We start from the raw sequence: 21,148 nt of genomic DNA, 5'->3' as shown, positions 1-21,148 counted from the left end.
CCTCAAAGCGGCTTACCAATGGACACAAGGACTTGTCGTGGATGGCCGTCATGGGAGGTCTCTCTCTCAGGTCATTCATGCATGCCCGCAACCTGTGCAAGACCCGGTACTGCCCCCGTTGCCCCTACGTGGAGGAAACATCTTTCCACGTGTTTTGGCAGTGCCCCTTTGCACAGGGTCTGTTGGACGCCCTAGAACAGGAACTCAGAGACTCAGTGCCCAGGAGCTGCCTATCGTACCATTCGGTGCTTTACGGCCTGTTCCCTGGGACCCACGACGTGGAGGCCATCCAGGAGGCCTGGCGCCTTATGAACTGTTTTAAGGACGCAGTGTGGCTTGCCAGGAACCGCCTCGTGATCAACAGGGAAAACATGTCCGTCCGGGACTGCCGCAGGTTCATCAAGAACCTGCTTAGAGACTATTCCATCTTGGACAGCTCGGCCGTTGATGAGGAAGAAGAGGAGTGAAGACCCCTCTCCTTCTCCCATGTCTCCCTGAAGATACAGCCCAACAGTTTGGCCCTGTGATCCGCCCCCTCCCTACCCCCACATAGTCGCCCACACCCCTACCCCGATCACAGATTGTATTATTTGATTTTTGTTTGATCTCTTGTGCCTTTATATTGCAGGATTGAGCTGAATGTTAGAGTAGCATGGTGTGCGATGTATAGCTTAGGGAACCTTTGCTGTGTATTGTACTATCATGCTTTGTGTGACTGTAATTTATTGTACGACTTGTAATGACTGAACGGAAAATAAAGCTCTTTCAATCAAAAAAAAAAAGAAAGGATCTTGCGACAGATCGCATCCTGAGGCACGTTTTTTTTTTTGTGTGAATACTTGCACTTGGGTGACTTGTGAGCACATACTGATACATACGTTCCCTATCTGGGGACCATAAATTAAATGGATTTTTGAGAAAGGGAGCTGATTTGGAAGCTTGCTTCTGTCGCCCTATGCATTGACCCGATGTGGCAGTATCTTCGGGTAGTGAACAGTGCACCACCCCATTCCAGTGTTAAACAAGAAAGATTCTCATTTAATCCTCCGTGGGTGAGAATTTGAGTTTGAGAATTGGAGACCAAAATGATGAGTTGCACTGACTGGTTTATGAACGTCTATTCATTTAGCGTTTTAATGACCATGTTTGCACACTGATTGGTGTAAAAAAATAAAATAAAACTAAATAATAATAATCTAGCACACCTGTGCAGGTTTGACATGACATGACAGGTAGCTGTCTTGTGGGTGGTGCTGAATCCTGTTAAATGACATGAGGGTCTCATGCTTATACACAAGGGTATGTCATTGCTGTTGCTTGACCATGCATTGGTTTCTGTGGTCAGTGAATGATAAAAACAAAATTTACCATCCATTGATGGATGGGAAATCCGCCATGAGGCATTTGTTTTTAGAAACTGCTGCTCACAACCAATGTTGCAATGGAGTGTCTCCATCTGCTGGTGGTATTGGAAAGGCATTAGTGCTATGACAGGGTCTGAAGAAGAAGAAGAAGAAGAAGAAGAAGAAGACGGAAAAAAATATATATAAAAAGAAAAAGAGAGAGAGAGAGAGAGACTGACTTAGTGAGCGAGTGAGTGAGAGAGTGAGAGTGAGTGAGAGTGAATGAGTGAGTGAGTGATTGAGTGAGTGAGTGAGTGAGTGAGTGAGAACAAATGAGTTAAAGCAAGTGAGTGAGAGAGATCGAATGAATGAAAGTCTGAATGACAGAAAGAAAAAAGGATGAAGAAAGAAGCATGAAGAAAAAAAAATGTATATGGAGTTGCTGACATGAGTGCAATCTACAAAGCCGTTGAGGCTGATCCTCATGGGAGGATTATTGCACCAGGACCCTTAGCACTTTTAAAATGCCATTCAATGCCACGGGCTAGATGTAAACTGCAGATGACCATGTTGTGGTAGTTACCATGGATACCCAAGTGATGTGTGAGCTAACACATAGGCCCAACAGATTCCAAGAAGGCCAGAATCACCAGCGGCACCACCATCGATTGTCAGGTCACCCGGATTCAGCAAATACCAGAGTCCAAAATGATGCAGGTTTATACTGTTAATTTTCAGTTTATCGTTACAGTTGGTGTTATTCCATGTCGGAAGGGACGCAGCTACAGCCAGTGGGGTAACTAGAGACAGGCAGGCAGCTATGTGCAACAAAGGTAGGCGTGTTGTTTTCATATGCAGATCTGAAATATTGTCTTATATGCAAGAGGAGGAGTGATGGGGGTTCAGGCAAAAGCCAGGCTATGGATTGCATTGCTAAATGCTCCATCAGAGTGCAATGGTCGCCTGTCCTTTTTTTAAGTGATGATGTAGGTTTAGCCTGTGCTGTATGTATGTATGGGTGGCTGACTGCCACCCACCCAGAAAGTGTATGGGAGGCTGGTTGGCTGCCAGCCTTCCTTCCATTCCTATGAGTAATGTGAGTGCTCATGAAGGGGACATGGTTGGGTCCACCCCTTTCCCGGTTATCCCCTCTAGGCCTTTTGGCTTAGATCAAGTGTAAAAAAAGAAAGAATCTTGCGACAGATCGCATCCTGAGGCACGTTTTTTTTTGTGTGAATACTTGCACTTGGGTGACTTGTGAGCACATACTGATACATACGTTCCCTATCTGGGGACCATAAATTAAATGGATTTTTGAGAAAGGGAGCTGATTTGGAAGCTTGCTTCTGTCGCCCTATGCATTGACCCGATGTGGCAGTATCTTCGGGTAGTGAACAGTGCACCACCCCATTCCAGTGTTAAACAAGAAAGATTCTCATTTAATCCTCCGTGGGTGAGAATTTGAGTTTGAGAATTGGAGACCAAAATGATGAGTTGCACTGACTGGTTTATGAACGTCTATTCATTTAGCGTTTTAATGACCATGTTTGCACACTGATTGGTGTAAAAAAATAAAATAAAACTAAATAATAATAATCTAGCACACCTGTGCAGGTTTGACATGACATGACAGGTAGCTGTCTTGTGGGTGGTGCTGAATCCTGTTAAATGACATGAGGGTCTCATGCCTATACACAAGGGTGTGTCATTGCTGTTGCTTGACCATGCATTGGTTTCTGTGGTCAGTGAATGATAAAAACAAAATTTACCATCCATTGATGGATGGGAAATCCGCCATGAGGCATTTGTTTTTAGAAACTGCTGCTCACAACCAATGTTGCAATGGAGTGTCTCCATCTGCTGGTGGTATTGGAAAGGCATTAGTGCTATGACAGGGTCTGAAGAAGAAGAAGAAGAAGAAGAAGAAGAAGACGGAAAAAAATATATATAAAAAGAAAAAGAGAGAGAGAGAGAGAGACTGACTTAGTGAGCGAGTGAGTGAGAGAGTGAGAGTGAGTGAGAGTGAATGAGTGAGTGAGTGATTGAGTGAGTGAGTGAGTGAGTGAGAACAAATGAGTTAAAGCAAGTGAGTGAGAGAGATCGAATGAATGAAAGTCTGAATGACAGAAAGAAAAAAGGATGAAGAAAGAAGCATGAAGAAAAAAAAATGTATATGGAGTTGCTGACATGAGTGCAATCTACAAAGCCGTTGAGGCTGATCCTCATGGGAGGATTATTGCACCAGGACCCTTAGCACTTTTAAAATGCCATTCAATGCCACGGGCTAGATGTAAACTGCAGATGACCATGTTGTGGTAGTTACCATGGATACCCAAGTGATGTGTGAGCTAACACATAGGCCCAACAGATTCCAAGAAGGCCAGAATCACCAGCGGCACCACCATCGATTGTCAGGTCACCCGGATTCAGCAAATACCAGAGTCCAAAATGATGCAGGTTTATACTGTTAATTTTCAGTTTATCGTTACAGTTGGTGTTATTCCATGTCGGAAGGGACGCAGCTACAGCCAGTGGGGTAACTAGAGACAGGCAGGCAGCTATGTGCAACAAAGGTAGGCGTGTTGTTTTCATATGCAGATCTGAAATATTGTCTTATATGCAAGAGGAGGAGTGATGGGGGTTCAGGCAAAAGCCAGGCTATGGATTGCATTGCTAAATGCTCCATCAGAGTGCAATGGTCGCCTGTCCTTTTTTTAAGTGATGATGTGGGTTTAGCCTGTGCTGTATGTATGTATGGGTGGCTGACTGCCACCCACCCAGAAAGTGTATGGGAGGCTGGTTGGCTGCCAGCCTTCCTTCCATTCCTATGAGTAATGTGAGTGCTCATGAAGGGGACATGGTTGGGTCCACCCCTTTCCCGGTTATCCCCTCTAGGCCTTTTGGCTTAGATCAAGTGTAAAAAAAGAAAGGATCTTGCGACAGATCGCATCCTGAGGCACGGTTTTTTTTGTGTGAATACTTGCACTTGGGTGACTTGTGAGCACATACTGATACATACGTTCCCTATCTGGGGACCATAAATTAAATGGATTTTTGAGAAAGGGAGCTGATTTGGAAGCTTGCTTCTGTCGCCCTATGCATTGACCCGATGTGGCAGTATCTTCGGGTAGTGAACAGTGCACCACCCCATTCCAGTGTTAAACAAGAAAGATTCTCATTTAATCCTCCGTGGGTGAGAATTTGAGTTTGAGAATTGGAGACCAAAATGATGAGTTGCACTGACTGGTTTATGAACGTCTATTCATTTAGCGTTTTAATGACCATGTTTGCACACTGATTGGTGTAAAAAAATAAAATAAAACTAAATAATAATAATCTAGCACACCTGTGCAGGTTTGACATGACATGACAGGTAGCTGTCTTGTGGGTGGTGCTGAATCCTGTTAAATGACATGAGGGTCTCATGCCTATACACAAGGGTGTGTCATTGCTGTTGCTTGACCATGCATTGGTTTCTGTGGTCAGTGAATGATAAAAACAAAATTTACCATCCATTGATGGATGGGAAATCCGCCATGAGGCATTTGTTTTTAGAAACTGCTGCTCACAACCAATGTTGCAATGGAGTGTCTCCATCTGCTGGTGGTATTGGAAAGGCATTAGTGCTATGACAGGGTCTGAAGAAGAAGAAGAAGAAGAAGAAGAAGAAGAAGAAGACGGAAAAAAATATATATAAAAAGAAAAAGAGAGAGAGAGAGAGAGACTGACTTAGTGAGCGAGTGAGTGAGAGAGTGAGAGTGAGTGAGAGTGAATGAGTGAGTGAGTGATTGAGTGAGTGAGTGAGTGAGAACAAATGAGTTAAAGCAAGTGAGTGAGAGAGATCGAATGAATGAAAGTCTGAATGACAGAAAGAAAAAAGGATGAAGAAAGAAGCATGAAGAAAAAAAAATGTATATGGAGTTGCTGACATGAGTGCAATCTACAAAGCCGTTGAGGCTGATCCTCATGGGAGGATTATTGCACCAGGACCCTTAGCACTTTTAAAATGCCATTCAATGCCACGGGCTAGATGTAAACTGCAGATGACCATGTTGTGGTAGTTACCATGGATACCCAAGTGATGTGTGAGCTAACACATAGGCCCAACAGATTCCAAGAAGGCCAGAATCACCAGCGGCACCACCATCGATTGTCAGGTCACCCGGATTCAGCAAATACCAGAGTCCAAAATGATGCAGGTTTATACTGTTAATTTTCAGTTTATCGTTACAGTTGGTGTTATTCCATGTCGGAAGGGACGCAGCTACAGCCAGTGGGGTAACTAGAGACAGGCAGGCAGCTATGTGCAACAAAGGTAGGCGTGTTGTTTTCATATGCAGATCTGAAATATTGTCTTATATGCAAGAGGAGGAGTGATGGGGGTTCAGGTAAAAGCCAGGCTATGGATTGCATTGCTAAATGCTCCATCAGAGTGCAATGGTCGCCTGTCCTTTTTTTAAGTGATGATGTGGGTTTAGCCTGTGCTGTATGTATGTATGGGTGGCTGACTGCCACCCACCCAGAAAGTGTATGGGAGGCTGGTTGGCTGCCAGCCTTCCTTCCATTCCTATGAGTAATGTGAGTGCTCATGAAGGGGACATGGTTGGGTCCACCCCTTTCCCGGTTATCCCCTCTAGGCCTTTTGGCTTAGATCAAGTGTAAAAAAAGAAAGGATCTTGCGACAGATCGCATCCTGAGGCACGTTTTTTTTTTTGTGTGAATACTTGCACTTGGGTGACTTGTGAGCACATACTGATACATACGTTCCCTATCTGGGGACCATAAATTAAATGGATTTTTGAGAAAGGGAGCTGATTTGGAAGCTTGCTTCTGTCGCCCTATGCATTGACCCGATGTGGCAGTATCTTCGGGTAGTGAACAGTGCACCACCCCATTCCAGTGTTAAACAAGAAAGATTCTCATTTAATCCTCCGTGGGTGAGAATTTGAGTTTGAGAATTGGAGACCAAAATGATGAGTTGCACTGACTGGTTTATGAACGTCTATTCATTTAGCGTTTTAATGACCATGTTTGCACACTGATTGGTGTAAAAAAATAAAATAAAACTAAATAATAATAATCTAGCACACCTGTGCAGGTTTGACATGACATGACAGGTAGCTGTCTTGTGGGTGGTGCTGAATCCTGTTAAATGACATGAGGGTCTCATGCCTATACACAAGGGTGTGTCATTGCTGTTGCTTGACCATGCATTGGTTTCTGTGGTCAGTGAATGATAAAAACAAAATTTACCATCCATTGATGGATGGGAAATCCGCCATGAGGCATTTGTTTTTAGAAACTGCTGCTCACAACCAATGTTGCAATGGAGTGTCTCCATCTGCTGGTGGTATTGGAAAGGCATTAGTGCTATGACAGGGTCTGAAGAAGAAGAAGAAGAAGAAGAAGAAGAAGAAGACGGAAAAAAATATATATAAAAAGAAAAAGAGAGAGAGAGAGAGAGACTGACTTAGTGAGCGAGTGAGTGAGAGAGTGAGAGTGAGTGAGAGTGAATGAGTGAGTGAGTGATTGAGTGAGTGAGTGAGTGAGTGAGAACAAATGAGTTAAAGCAAGTGAGTGAGAGAGATCGAATGAATGAAAGTCTGAATGACAGAAAGAAAAAAGGATGAAGAAAGAAGCATGAAGAAAAAAAAATGTATATGGAGTTGCTGACATGAGTGCAATCTACAAAGCCGTTGAGGCTGATCCTCATGGGAGGATTATTGCACCAGGACCCTTAGCACTTTTAAAATGCCATTCAATGCCACGGGCTAGATGTAAACTGCAGATGACCATGTTGTGGTAGTTACCATGGATACCCAAGTGATGTGTGAGCTAACACATAGGCCCAACAGATTCCAAGAAGGCCAGAATCACCAGCGGCACCACCATCGATTGTCAGGTCACCCGGATTCAGCAAATACCAGAGTCCAAAATGATGCAGGTTTATACTGTTAATTTTCAGTTTATCGTTACAGTTGGTGTTATTCCATGTCGGAAGGGACGCAGCTACAGCCAGTGGGGTAACTAGAGACAGGCAGGCAGCTATGTGCAACAAAGGTAGGCGTGTTGTTTTCATATGCAGATCTGAAATATTGTCTTATATGCAAGAGGAGGAGTGATGGGGGTTCAGGCAAAAGCCAGGCTATGGATTGCATTGCTAAATGCTCCATCAGAGTGCAATGGTCGCCTGTCCTTTTTTTAAGTGATGATGTGGGTTTAGCCTGTGCTGTATGTATGTATGGGTGGCTGACTGCCACCCACCCAGAAAGTGTATGGGAGGCTGGTTGGCTGCCAGCCTTCCTTCCATTCCTATGAGTAATGTGAGTGCTCATGAAGGGGACATGGTTGGGTCCACCCCTTTCCCGGTTATCCCCTCTAGGCCTTTTGGCTTAGATCAAGTGTAAAAAAAGAAAGAATCTTGCGACAGATCGCATCCTGAGGCACGTTTTTTTTTGTGTGAATACTTGCACTTGGGTGACTTGTGAGCACATACTGATACATACGTTCCCTATCTGGGGACCATAAATTAAATGGATTTTTGAGAAAGGGAGCTGATTTGGAAGCTTGCTTCTGTCGCCCTATGCATTGACCCGATGTGGCAGTATCTTCAGGTAGTGAACAGTGCACCACCCCATTCCAGTGTTAAACAAGAAAGATTCTCATTTAATCCTCCATGGGTGAGAATTTGAGTTTGAGAATTGGAGACCAAAATGATGAGTTGCACTGACTGGTTTATGAACGTCTATTCATTTAGCGTTTTAATGACCATGTTTGCACACTGATTGGTGTAAAAAAATAAAATAAAACTAAATAATAATAATCTAGCACACCTGTGCAGGTTTGACATGACATGACAGGTAGCTGTCTTGTGGGTGGTGCTGAATCCTGTTAAATGACATGAGGGTCTCATGCCTATACACAAGGGTGTGTCATTGCTGTTGCTTGACCATGCATTGGTTTCTGTGGTCAGTGAATGATAAAAACAAAATTTACCATCCATTGATGGATGGGAAATCCGCCATGAGGCATTTGTTTTTAGAAACTGCTGCTCACAACCAATGTTGCAATGGAGTGTCTCCATCTGCTGGTGGTATTGGAAAGGCATTAGTGCTATGACAGGGTCTGAAGAAGAAGAAGAAGAAGAAGAAGAAGAAGAAGAAGAAGAAGACGGAAAAAAATATATATAAAAAGAAAAAGAGAGAGAGAGAGAGAGACTGACTTAGTGAGCGAGTGAGTGAGAGAGTGAGAGTGAGTGAGAGTGAATGAGTGAGTGAGTGATTGAGTGAGTGAGTGAGTGAGTGAGAACAAATGAGTTAAAGCAAGTGAGTGAGAGAGATCGAATGAATGAAAGTCTGAATGACAGAAAGAAAAAAGGATGAAGAAAGAAGCATGAAGAAAAAAAAATGTATATGGAGTTGCTGACATGAGTGCAATCTACAAAGCCGTTGAGGCTGATCCTCATGGGAGGATTATTGCACCAGGACCCTTAGCACTTTTAAAATGCCATTCAATGCCACGGGCTAGATGTAAACTGCAGATGACCATGTTGTGGTAGTTACCATGGATACCCAAGTGATGTGTGAGCTAACACATAGGCCCAACAGATTCCAAGAAGGCCAGAATCACCAGCGGCACCACCATCGATTGTCAGGTCACCCGGATTCAGCAAATACCAGAGTCCAAAATGATGCAGGTTTATACTGTTAATTTTCAGTTTATCGTTACAGTTGGTGTTATTCCATGTCGGAAGGGACGCAGCTACAGCCAGTGGGGTAACTAGAGACAGGCAGGCAGCTATGTGCAACAAAGGTAGGCGTGTTGTTTTCATATGCAGATCTGAAATATTGTCTTATATGCAAGAGGAGGAGTGATGGGGGTTCAGGCAAAAGCCAGGCTATGGATTGCATTGCTAAATGCTCCATCAGAGTGCAATGGTCGCCTGTCCTTTTTTTAAGTGATGATGTGGGTTTAGCCTGTGCTGTATGTATGTATGGGTGGCTGACTGCCACCCACCCAGAAAGTGTATGGGAGGCTGGTTGGCTGCCAGCCTTCCTTCCATTCCTATGAGTAATGTGAGTGCTCATGAAGGGGACATGGTTGGGTCCACCCCTTTCCCGGTTATCCCCTCTAGGCCTTTTGGCTTAGATCAAGTGTAAAAAAAGAAAGGATCTTGCGACAGATCGCATCCTGAGGCACGGTTTTTTTTGTGTGAATACTTGCACTTGGGTGACTTGTGAGCACATACTGATACATACGTTCCCTATCTGGGGACCATAAATTAAATGGATTTTTGAGAAAGGGAGCTGATTTGGAAGCTTGCTTCTGTCGCCCTATGCATTGACCCGATGTGGCAGTATCTTCGGGTAGTGAACAGTGCACCACCCCATTCCAGTGTTAAACAAGAAAGATTCTCATTTAATCCTCCGTGGGTGAGAATTTGAGTTTGAGAATTGGAGACCAAAATGATGAGTTGCACTGACTGGTTTATGAACGTCTATTCATTTAGCGTTTTAATGACCATGTTTGCACACTGATTGGTGTAAAAAAATAAAATAAAACTAAATAATAATAATCTAGCACACCTGTGCAGGTTTGACATGACATGACAGGTAGCTGTCTTGTGGGTGGTGCTGAATCCTGTTAAATGACATGAGGGTCTCATGCCTATACACAAGGGTGTGTCATTGCTGTTGCTTGACCATGCATTGGTTTCTGTGGTCAGTGAATGATAAAAACAAAATTTACCATCCATTGATGGATGGGAAATCCGCCATGAGGCATTTGTTTTTAGAAACTGCTGCTCACAACCAATGTTGCAATGGAGTGTCTCCATCTGCTGGTGGTATTGGAAAGGCATTAGTGCTATGACAGGGTCTGAAGAAGAAGAAGAAGAAGAAGAAGAAGAAGACGGAAAAAAATATATATAAAAAGAAAAAGAGAGAGAGAGAGAGAGACTGACTTAGTGAGCGAGTGAGTGAGAGAGTGAGAGTGAGTGAGAGTGAATGAGTGAGTGAGTGATTGAGTGAGTGAGTGAGTGAGTGAGAACAAATGAGTTAAAGCAAGTGAGTGAGAGAGATCGAATGAATGAAAGTCTGAATGACAGAAAGAAAAAAGGATGAAGAAAGAAGCATGAAGAAAAAAAAATGTATATGGAGTTGCTGACATGAGTGCAATCTACAAAGCCGTTGAGGCTGATCCTCATGGGAGGATTATTGCACCAGGACCCTTAGCACTTTTAAAATGCCATTCAATGCCACGGGCTAGATGTAAACTGCAGATGACCATGTTGTGGTAGTTACCATGGATACCCAAGTGATGTGTGAGCTAACACATAGGCCCAACAGATTCCAAGAAGGCCAGAATCACCAGCGGCACCACCATCGATTGTCAGGTCACCCGGATTCAGCAAATACCAGAGTCCAAAATGATGCAGGTTTATACTGTTAATTTTCAGTTTATCGTTACAGTTGGTGTTATTCCATGTCGGAAGGGACGCAGCTACAGCCAGTGGGGTAACTAGAGACAGGCAGGCAGCTATGTGCAACAAAGGTAGGCGTGTTGTTTTCATATGCAGATCTGAAATATTGTCTTATATGCAAGAGGAGGAGTGATGGGGGTTCAGGTAAAAGCCAGGCTATGGATTGCATTGCTAAATGCTCCATCAGAGTGCAATGGTCGCCTGTCCTTTTTTTAAGTGATGATGTGGGTTTAGCCTGTGCTGTATGTATGTATGGGTGGCTGACTGCCACCCACCCAGAAAGTGTATGGGAGGCTGGTTGGCTGCCAGCCTTCCTTCCATTCCTATGAGTAATGTGAGTGCTCATGAAGGGGACATGGTTGGGTCCACCCCTTTCCCGGTTATCCCCTCTAGGCCTTTTGGCTTAGATCAAGTGTAAAAAAAGAAAGGATCTTGCGACAGATCGCATCCTGAGGCACGTTTTTTTTTTGTGTGAATACTTGCACTTGGGTGACTTGTGAGCACATACTGATACATACGTTCCCTATCTGGGGACCATAAATTAAATGGATTTTTGAGAAAGGGAGCTGATTTGGAAGCTTGCTTCTGTCGCCCTATGCATTGACCCGATGTGGCAGTATCTTCGGGTAGTGAACAGTGCACCACCCCATTCCAGTGTTAAACAAGAAAGATTCTCATTTAATCCTCCGTGGGTGAGAATTTGAGTTTGAGAATTGGAGACCAAAATGATGAGTTGCACTGACTGGTTTATGAACGTCTATTCATTTAGCGTTTTAATGACCATGTTTGCACACTGATTGGTGTAAAAAAATAAAATAAAACTAAATAATAATAATCTAGCACACCTGTGCAGGTTTGACATGACATGACAGGTAGCTGTCTTGTGGGTGGTGCTGAATCCTGTTAAATGACATGAGGGTCTCATGCCTATACACAAGGGTGTGTCATTGCTGTTGCTTGACCATGCATTGGTTTCTGTGGTCAGTGAATGATAAAAACAAAATTTACCATCCATTGATGGATGGGAAATCCGCCATGAGGTATTTGTTTTTAGAAACTGCTGCTCACAACCAATGTTGCAATGGAGTGTCTCCATCTGCTGGTGGTATTGGAAAGGCATTAGTGCTATGACAGGGTCTGAAGAAGAAGAAGAAGAAGAAGAAGAAGAAGAAGAAGACGGAAAAAAATATATATAAAAAGAAAAAGAGAGAGAGAGAGAGAGACTGACTTAGTGAGCGAGTGAGTGAGAGAGTGAGAGTGAGTGAGAGTGAATGAGTGAGTGAGTGATTGAGTGAGTGAGTGAGTGAGAACAAATGAGTTAAAGCAAGTGAGTGAGAGAGATCGAATGAATGAAAGTCTGAATGACAGAAAGAAAAAAGGATGAAGAAAGAAGCATGAAGAAAAAAAAATGTATATGGAGTTGCTGACATGAGTGCAATCTACAAAGCCGTTGAGGCTGATCCTCATGGGAGGATTATTGCACCAGGACCCTTAGCACTTTTAAAATGCCATTCAATGCCACGGGCTAGATGTAAACTGCAGATGACCATGTTGTGGTAGTTACCATGGATACCCAAGTGATGTGTGAGCTAACACATAGGCCCAACAGATTCCAAGAAGGCCAGAATCACCAGCGGCACCACCATCGATTGTCAGGTCACCCGGATTCAGCAAATACCAGAGTCCAAAATGATGCAGGTTTATACTGTTAATTTTCAGTTTATCGTTACAGTTGGTGTTATTCCATGTCGGAAGGGACGCAGCTACAGCCAGTGGGGTAACTAGAGACAGGCAGGCAGCTATGTGCAACAAAGGTAGGCGTGTTGTTTTCATATGCAGATCTGAAATATTGTCTTATATGCAAGAGGAGGAGTGATGGGGGTTCAGGCAAAAGCCAGGCTATGGATTGCATTGCTAAATGCTCCATCAGAGTGCAATGGTCGCCTGTCCTTTTTTTAAGTGATGATGTGGGTTTAGCCTGTGCTGTATGTATGTATGGGTGGCTGACTGCCACCCACCCAGAAAGTGTATGGGAGGCTGGTTGGCTGCCAGCCTTCCTTCCATTCCTATGAGTAATGTGAGTGCTCATGAAGGGGACATGGTTGGGTCCACCCCTTTCCCGGTTATCCCCTCTAGGCCTTTTGGCTTAGATCAAGTGTAAAAAAAGAAAGGATCTTGCGACAGATCGCATCCTGAGGCACGTTTTTTTTTGTGTGAATACTTGCACTTGGGTGACTTGTGAGCACATACTGATACATACGTTCCCTATCTGGGGACCATAAATTAAATGGATTTTTGAGAAAGGGAGCTGATTTGGAAGCTTGCTTCTGTCGCCCTATGCATTGACCCGATGTGGCAGTATCTTCGGGTAGTGAACAGTGCACCACCCCATTCCAGTGTTAAACAAGAAAGATTCTCATTTAATCCTCCGTGGGTGAGAATTTGAGTTTGAGAATTGGAGACCAAAATGATGAGTTGCACTGACTGGTTTATGAACGTCTATTCATTTAGCGTTTTAATGACCATGTTTGCACACTGATTGGTGTAAAAAAATAAAATAAAACTAAATAATAATAATCTAGCACACCTGTGCAGGTTTGACATGACATGACAGGTAGCTGTCTTGTGGGTGGTGCTGAATCCTGTTAAATGACATGAGGGTCTCATGCCTATACACAAGGGTGTGTCATTGCTGTTGCTTGACCATGCATTGGTTTCTGTGGTCAGTGAATGATAAAAACAAAATTTACCATCCATTGATGGATGGGAAATCCGCCATGAGGCATTTGTTTTTAGAAACTGCTGCTCACAACCAATGTTGCAATGGAGTGTCTCCATCTGCTGGTGGTATTGGAAAGGCATTAGTGCTATGACAGGGTCTGAAGAAGAAGAAGAAGAAGACGGAAAAAAATATATATAAAAAGAAAAAGAGAGAGAGAGAGAGAGACTGACTTAGTGAGCGAGTGAGTGAGAGAGTGAGAGTGAGTGAGAGTGAATGAGTGAGTGAGTGATTGAGTGAGTGAGTGAGTGAGAACAAATGAGTTAAAGCAAGTGAGTGAGAGAGATCGAATGAATGAAAGTCTGAATGACAGAAAGAAAAAAGGATGAAGAAAGAAGCATGAAGAAAAAAAAATGTATATGGAGTTGCTGACATGAGTGCAATCTACAAAGCCGTTGAGGCTGATCCTCATGGGAGGATTATTGCACCAGGACCCTTAGCACTTTTAAAATGCCATTCAATGCCACGGGCTAGATGTAAACTGCAGATGACCATGTTGTGGTAGTTACCATGGATACCCAAGTGATGTGTGAGCTAACACATAGGCCCAACAGATTCCAAGAAGGCCAGAATCACCAGCGGCACCACCATCGATTGTCAGGTCACCCGGATTCAGCAAATACCAGAGTCCAAAATGATGCAGGTTTATACTGTTAATTTTCAGTTTATCGTTACAGTTGGTGTTATTCCATGTCGGAAGGGACGCAGCTACAGCCAGTGGGGTAACTAGAGACAGGCAGGCAGCTATGTGCAACAAAGGTAGGCGTGTTGTTTTCATATGCAGATCTGAAATATTGTCTTATATGCAAGAGGAGGAGTGATGGGGGTTCAGGCAAAAGCCAGGCTATGGATTGCATTGCTAAATGCTCCATCAGAGTGCAATGGTCGCCTGTCCTTTTTTTAAGTGATGATGTGGGTTTAGCCTGTGCTGTATGTATGTATGGGTGGCTGACTGCCACCCACCCAGAAAGTGTATGGGAGGCTGGTTGGCTGCCAGCCTTCCTTCCATTCCTATGAGTAATGTGAGTGCTCATGAAGGGGACATGGTTGGGTCCACCCCTTTCCCGGTTATCCCCTCTAGGCCTTTTGGCTTAGATCAAGTGTAAAAAAAGAAAGGATCTTGCGACAGATCGCATCCTGAGGCACGTTTTTTTTTGTGTGAATACTTGCACTTGGGTGACTTGTGAGCACATACTGATACATACGTTCCCTATCTGGGGACCATAAATTAAATGGATTTTTGAGAAAGGGAGCTGATTTGGAAGCTTGCTTCTGTCGCCCTATGCATTGACCCGATGTGGCAGTATCTTCGGGTAGTGAACAGTGCACCACCCCATTCCAGTGTTAAACAAGAAAGATTCTCATTTAATCCTCCGTGGGTGAGAATTTGAGTTTGAGAATTGGAGACCAAAATGATGAGTTGCACTGACTGGTTTATGAACGTCTATTCATTTAGCGTTTTAATGACCATGTTTGCACACTGATTGGTGTAAAAAAATAAAATAAAACTAAATAATAATAATCTAGCACACCTGTGCAGGTTTGACATGACATGACAGGTAGCTGTCTTGTGGGTGGTGCTGAATCCTGTTAAATGACATGAGGGTCTCATGCCTATACACAAGGGTGTGTCATTGCTGTTGCTTGACCATGCATTGGTTTCTGTGGTCAGTGAATGATAAAAACAAAATTTACCATCCATTGATGGATGGGAAATCCGCCATGAGGCATTTGTTTTTAGAAACTGCTGCTCACAACCAATGTTGCAATGGAGTGTCTCCATCTGCTGGTGGTATTGGAAAGGCATTAGTGCTATGACAGGGTCTGAAGAAGAAGAAGAAGAAGAAGAAGAAGAAGACGGAAAAAAATATATATAAAAAGAAAAAGAGAGAGAGAGAGAGAGACTGACTTAGTGAGCGAGTGAGTGAGAGAGTGAGAGTGAGTGAGAGTGAATGAGTGAGTGAGTGATTGAGTGAGTGAGTGAGTGAGTGAGAACAAATGAGTTAAAGCAAGTGAGTGAGAGAGATCGAATGAATGAAAGTCTGAATGACAGAAAGAAAAAAGGATGAAGAAAGAAGCATGAAGAAAAAAAAATGTATATGGAGTTGCTGACATGAGTGCAATCTACAAAGCCGTTGAGGCTGATCCTCATGGGAGGATTATTGCACCAGGACCCTTAGCACTTTTAAAATGCCATTCAATGCCACGGGCTAGATGTAAACTGCAGATGACCATGTTGTGGTAGTTACCATGGATACCCAAGTGATGTGTGAGCTAACACATAGGCCCAACAGATTCCAAGAAGGCCAGAATCACCAGCGGCACCACCATCGATTGTCAGGTCACCCGGATTCAGCAAATACCAGAGTCCAAAATGATGCAGGTTTATACTGTTAATTTTCAGTTTATCGTTACAGTTGGTGTTATTCCATGTCGGAAGGGACGCAGCTACAGCCAGTGGGGTAACTAGAGACAGGCAGGCAGCTATGTGCAACAAAGGTAGGCGTGTTGTTTTCATATGCAGATCTGAAATATTGTCTTATATGCAAGAGGAGGAGTGATGGGGGTTCAGGCAAAAGCCAGGCTATGGATTGCATTGCTAAATGCTCCATCAGAGTGCAATGGTCGCCTGTCCTTTTTTTAAGTGATGATGTGGGTTTAGCCTGTGCTGTATGTATGTATGGGTGGCTGACTGCCACCCACCCAGAAAGTGTATGGGAGGCTGGTTGGCTGCCAGCCTTCCTTCCATTCCTATGAGTAATGTGAGTGCTCATGAAGGGGACATGGTTGGGTCCACCCCTTTCCCGGTTATCCCCTCTAGGCCTTTTGGCTTAGATCAAGTGTAAAAAAAGAAAGAATCTTGCGACAGATCGCATCCTGAGGCACGTTTTTTTTTGTGTGAATACTTGCACTTGGGTGACTTGTGAGCACATACTGATACATACGTTCCCTATCTGGGGACCATAAATTAAATGGATTTTTGAGAAAGGGAGCTGATTTGGAAGCTTGCTTCTGTCGCCCTATGCATTGACCCGATGTGGCAGTATCTTCGGGTAGTGAACAGTGCACCACCCCATTCCAGTGTTAAACAAGAAAGATTCTCATTTAATCCTCCGTGGGTGAGAATTTGAGTTTGAGAATTGGAGACCAAAATGATGAGTTGCACTGACTGGTTTATGAACGTCTATTCATTTAGCGTTTTAATGACCATGTTTGCACACTGATTGGTGTAAAAAAATAAAATAAAACTAAATAATAATAATCTAGCACACCTGTGCAGGTTTGACATGACATGACAGGTAGCTGTCTTGTGGGTGGTGCTGAATCCTGTTAAATGACATGAGGGTCTCATGCCTATACACAAGGGTGTGTCATTGCTGTTGCTTGACCATGCATTGGTTTCTGTGGTCAGTGAATGATAAAAACAAAATTTACCATCCATTGATGGATGGGAAATCCGCCATGAGGCATTTGTTTTTAGAAACTGCTGCTCACAACCAATGTTGCAATGGAGTGTCTCCATCTGCTGGTGGTATTGGAAAGGCATTAGTGCTATGACAGGGTCTGAAGAAGAAGAAGAAGAAGAAGAAGAAGACGGAAAAAAATATATATAAAAAGAAAAAGAGAGAGAGAGAGAGAGACTGACTTAGTGAGCGAGTGAGTGAGAGTGAATGAGTGAGTGAGTGATTGAGTGAGTGAGTGAGTGAGAACAAATGAGTTAAAGCAAGTGAGTGAGAGAGATCGAATGAATGAAAGTCTGAATGACAGAAAGAAAAAAGGATGAAGAAAGAAGCATGAAGAAAAAAAAATGTATATGGAGTTGCTGACATGAGTGCAATCTACAAAGCCGTTGAGGCTGATCCTCATGGGAGGATTATTGCACCAGGACCCTTAGCACTTTTAAAATGCCATTCAATGCCACGGGCTAGATGTAAACTGCAGATGACCATGTTGTGGTAGTTACCATGGATACCCAAGTGATGTGTGAGCTAACACATAGGCCCAACAGATTCCAAGAAGGCCAGAATCACCAGCGGCACCACCATCGATTGTCAGGTCACCCGGATTCAGCAAATACCAGAGTCCAAAATGATGCAGGTTTATACTGTTAATTTTCAGTTTATCGTTACAGTTGGTGTTATTCCATGTCGGAAGGGACGCAGCTACAGCCAGTGGGGTAACTAGAGACAGGCAGGCAGCTATGTGCAACAAAGGTAGGCGTGTTGTTTTCATATGCAGATCTGAAATATTGTCTTATATGCAAGAGGAGGAGTGATGGGGGTTCAGGCAAAAGCCAGGCTATGGATTGCATTGCTAAATGCTCCATCAGAGTGCAATGGTCGCCTGTCCTTTTTTTAAGTGATGATGTGGGTTTAGCCTGTGCTGTATGTATGTATGGGTGGCTGACTGCCACCCACCCAGAAAGTGTATGGGAGGCTGGTTGGCTGCCAGCCTTCCTTCCATTCCTATGAGTAATGTGAGTGCTCATGAAGGGGACATGGTTGGGTCCACCCCTTTCCCGGTTATCCCCTCTAGGCCTTTTGGCTTAGATCAAGTGTAAAAAAAGAAAGAATCTTGCGACAGATCGCATCCTGAGGCACGTTTTTTTTTGTGTGAATACTTGCACTTGGGTGACTTGTGAGCACATACTGATACATACGTTCCCTATCTGGGGACCATAAATTAAATGGATTTTTGAGAAAGGGAGCTGATTTGGAAGCTTGCTTCTGTCGCCCTATGCATTGACCCGATGTGGCAGTATCTTCGGGTAGTGAACAGTGCACCACCCCATTCCAGTGTTAAACAAGAAAGATTCTCATTTAATCCTCCGTGGGTGAGAATTTGAGTTTGAGAATTGGAGACCAAAATGATGAGTTGCACTGACTGGTTTATGAACGTCTATTCATTTAGCGTTTTAATGACCATGTTTGCACACTGATTGGTGTAAAAAAATAAAATAAAACTAAATAATAATAATCTAGCACACCTGTGCAGGTTTGACATGACATGACAGGTAGCTGTCTTGTGGGTGGTGCTGAATCCTGTTAAATGACATGAGGGTCTCATGCCTATACACAAGGGTGTGTCATTGCTGTTGCTTGACCATGCATTGGTTTCTGTGGTCAGTGAATGATAAAAACAAAATTTACCATCCATTGATGGATGGGAAATCCGCCATGAGGCATTTGTTTTTAGAAACTGCTGCTCACAACCAATGTTGCAATGGAGTGTCTCCATCTGCTGGTGGTATTGGAAAGGCATTAGTGCTATGACAGGGTCTGAAGAAGAAGAAGAAGAAGAAGAAGAAGAAGAAGAAGAAGAAGAAGAAGATGGAAAAAAATATATATAAAAAGAAAAAGAGAGAGAGAGAGAGAGACTGACTTAGTGAGCGAGTGAGTGAGAGAGTGAGAGTGAGTGAGAGTGAATGAGTGAGTGAGTGATTGAGTGAGTGAGTGAGTGAGTGAGAACAAATGAGTTAAAGCAAGTGAGTGAGAGAGATCGAATGAATGAAAGTCTGAATGACAGAAAGAAAAAAGGATGAAGAAAGAAGCATGAAGAAAAAAAAATGTATATGGAGTTGCTGACATGAGTGCAATCTACAAAGCCGTTGAGGCTGATCCTCATGGGAGGATTATTGCACCAGGACCCTTAGCACTTTTAAAATGCCATTCAATGCCACGGGCTAGATGTAAACTGCAGATGACCATGTTGTGGTAGTTACCATGGATACCCAAGTGATGTGTGAGCTAACACATAGGCCCAACAGATTCCAAGAAGGCCAGAATCACCAGCGGCACCACCATCGATTGTCAGGTCACCCGGATTCAGCAAATACCAGAGTCCAAAATGATGCAGGTTTATACTGTTAATTTTCAGTTTATCGTTACAGTTGGTGTTATTCCATGTCGGAAGGGACGCAGCTACAGCCAGTGGGGTAACTAGAGACAGGCAGGCAGCTATGTGCAACAAAGGTAGGCGTGTTGTTTTCATATGCAGATCTGAAATATTGTCTTATATGCAAGAGGAGGAGTGATGGGGGTTCAGGCAAAAGCCAGGCTATGGATTGCATTGCTAAATGCTCCATCAGAGTGCAATGGTCGCCTGTCCTTTTTTTAAGTGATGATGTGGGTTTAGCCTGTGCTGTATGTATGTATGGGTGGCTGACTGCCACCCACCCAGAAAGTGTATGGGAGGCTGGTTGGCTGCCAGCCTTCCTTCCATTCCTATGAGTAATGTGAGTGCTCATGAAGGGGACATGGTTGGGTCCACCCCTTTCCCGGTTATCCCCTCTAGGCCTTTTGGCTTAGATCAAGTGTAAAAAAAGAAAGGATCTTGCGACAGATCGCATCCTGAGGCACGTTTTTTTTTGTGTGAATACTTGCACTTGGGTGACTTGTGAGCACATACTGATACATACGTTCCCTATCTGGGGACCATAAATTAAATGGATTTTTGAGAAAGGGAGCTGATTTGGAAGCTTGCTTCTGTCGCCCTATGCATTGACCCGATGTGGCAGTATCTTCGGGTAGTGAACAGTGCACCACCCCATTCCAGTGTTAAACAAGAAAGATTCTCATTTAATCCTCCGTGGGTGAGAATTTGAGTTTGAGAATTGGAGACCAAAATGATGAGTTGCACTGACTGGTTTATGAACGTCTATTCATTTAGCGTTTTAATGACCATGTTTGCACACTGATTGGTGTAAAAAAATAAAATAAAACTAAATAATAATAATCTAGCACACCTGTGCAGGTTTGACATGACATGACAGGTAGCTGTCTTGTGGGTGGTGCTGAATCCTGTTAAATGACATGAGGGTCTCATGCCTATACACAAGGGTGTGTCATTGCTGTTGCTTGACCATGCATTGGTTTCTGTGGTCAGTGAATGATAAAAACAAAATTTACCATCCATTGATGGATGGGAAATCCGCCATGAGGCATTTGTTTTTAGAAACTGCTGCTCACAACCAATGTTGCAATGGAGTGTCTCCATCTGCTGGTGGTATTGGAAAGGCATTAGTGCTATGACAGGGTCTGAAGAAGAAGAAGAAGAAGAAGAAGAAGAAGACGGAAAAAAATATATATAAAAAGAAAAATAGAGAGAGAGAGAGAGACTGACTTAGTGAGCGAGTGAGTGAGAGTGAATGAGTGAGTGAGTGATTGAGTGAGTGAGTGAGTGAGTGAGAACAAATGAGTTAAAGCAAGTGAGTGAGAGAGATCGAATGAATGAAAGTCTGAATGACAGAAAGAAAAAAGGATGAAGAAAGAAGCATGAAGAAAAAAAAATGTATATGGAGTTGCTGACATGAGTGCAATCTACAAAGCCGTTGAGGCTGATCCTCATGGGAGGATTATTGCACCAGGACCCTTAGCACTTTTAAAATGCCATTCAATGCCACGGGCTAGATGTAAACTGCAGATGACCATGTTGTGGTAGTTACCATGGATACCCAAGTGATGTGTGAGCTAACACATAGGCCCAACAGATTCCAAGAAGGCCAGAATCACCAGCGGCACCACCATCGATTGTCAGGTCACCCGG

General features: G+C 43.5%; 11 pseudogenes; all 11 read left to right on the top strand.

The window, feature by feature from the left end:
* Window positions 1-2,487: 2,487 nt before the first annotated feature.
* On the top strand, window positions 2,488-2,751 carry LOC130288399 (U2 spliceosomal RNA; annotated as a pseudogene).
* Window positions 2,752-4,227: 1,476 nt separating this feature from the next.
* On the top strand, window positions 4,228-4,491 carry LOC130287696 (U2 spliceosomal RNA; annotated as a pseudogene).
* A 1,478-nt stretch (window positions 4,492-5,969) lies between these two features.
* Window positions 5,970-6,235, top strand: LOC130288265 (U2 spliceosomal RNA; annotated as a pseudogene).
* A 1,479-nt stretch (window positions 6,236-7,714) lies between these two features.
* On the top strand, window positions 7,715-7,978 carry LOC130289616 (U2 spliceosomal RNA; annotated as a pseudogene).
* Window positions 7,979-9,466: 1,488 nt separating this feature from the next.
* Window positions 9,467-9,730, top strand: LOC130287695 (U2 spliceosomal RNA; annotated as a pseudogene).
* A 1,476-nt stretch (window positions 9,731-11,206) lies between these two features.
* On the top strand, window positions 11,207-11,471 carry LOC130287890 (U2 spliceosomal RNA; annotated as a pseudogene).
* Window positions 11,472-12,949: 1,478 nt separating this feature from the next.
* Window positions 12,950-13,213, top strand: LOC130285977 (U2 spliceosomal RNA; annotated as a pseudogene).
* Window positions 13,214-14,673: 1,460 nt separating this feature from the next.
* On the top strand, window positions 14,674-14,937 carry LOC130285975 (U2 spliceosomal RNA; annotated as a pseudogene).
* A 1,476-nt stretch (window positions 14,938-16,413) lies between these two features.
* On the top strand, window positions 16,414-16,677 carry LOC130288398 (U2 spliceosomal RNA; annotated as a pseudogene).
* A 1,451-nt stretch (window positions 16,678-18,128) lies between these two features.
* Window positions 18,129-18,392, top strand: LOC130288397 (U2 spliceosomal RNA; annotated as a pseudogene).
* Window positions 18,393-19,886: 1,494 nt separating this feature from the next.
* On the top strand, window positions 19,887-20,150 carry LOC130285974 (U2 spliceosomal RNA; annotated as a pseudogene).
* The last annotated feature ends 998 nt before the right edge of the window (window positions 20,151-21,148 follow it).

This window comes from Hyla sarda, chromosome 8 (genome assembly GCF_029499605.1).
Source record: "Hyla sarda isolate aHylSar1 chromosome 8, aHylSar1.hap1, whole genome shotgun sequence".
Taxonomy (NCBI): Eukaryota; Metazoa; Chordata; class Amphibia; order Anura; family Hylidae; genus Hyla; species Hyla sarda.
This window is presented reverse-complemented; position numbering and strand designations above follow the sequence as displayed.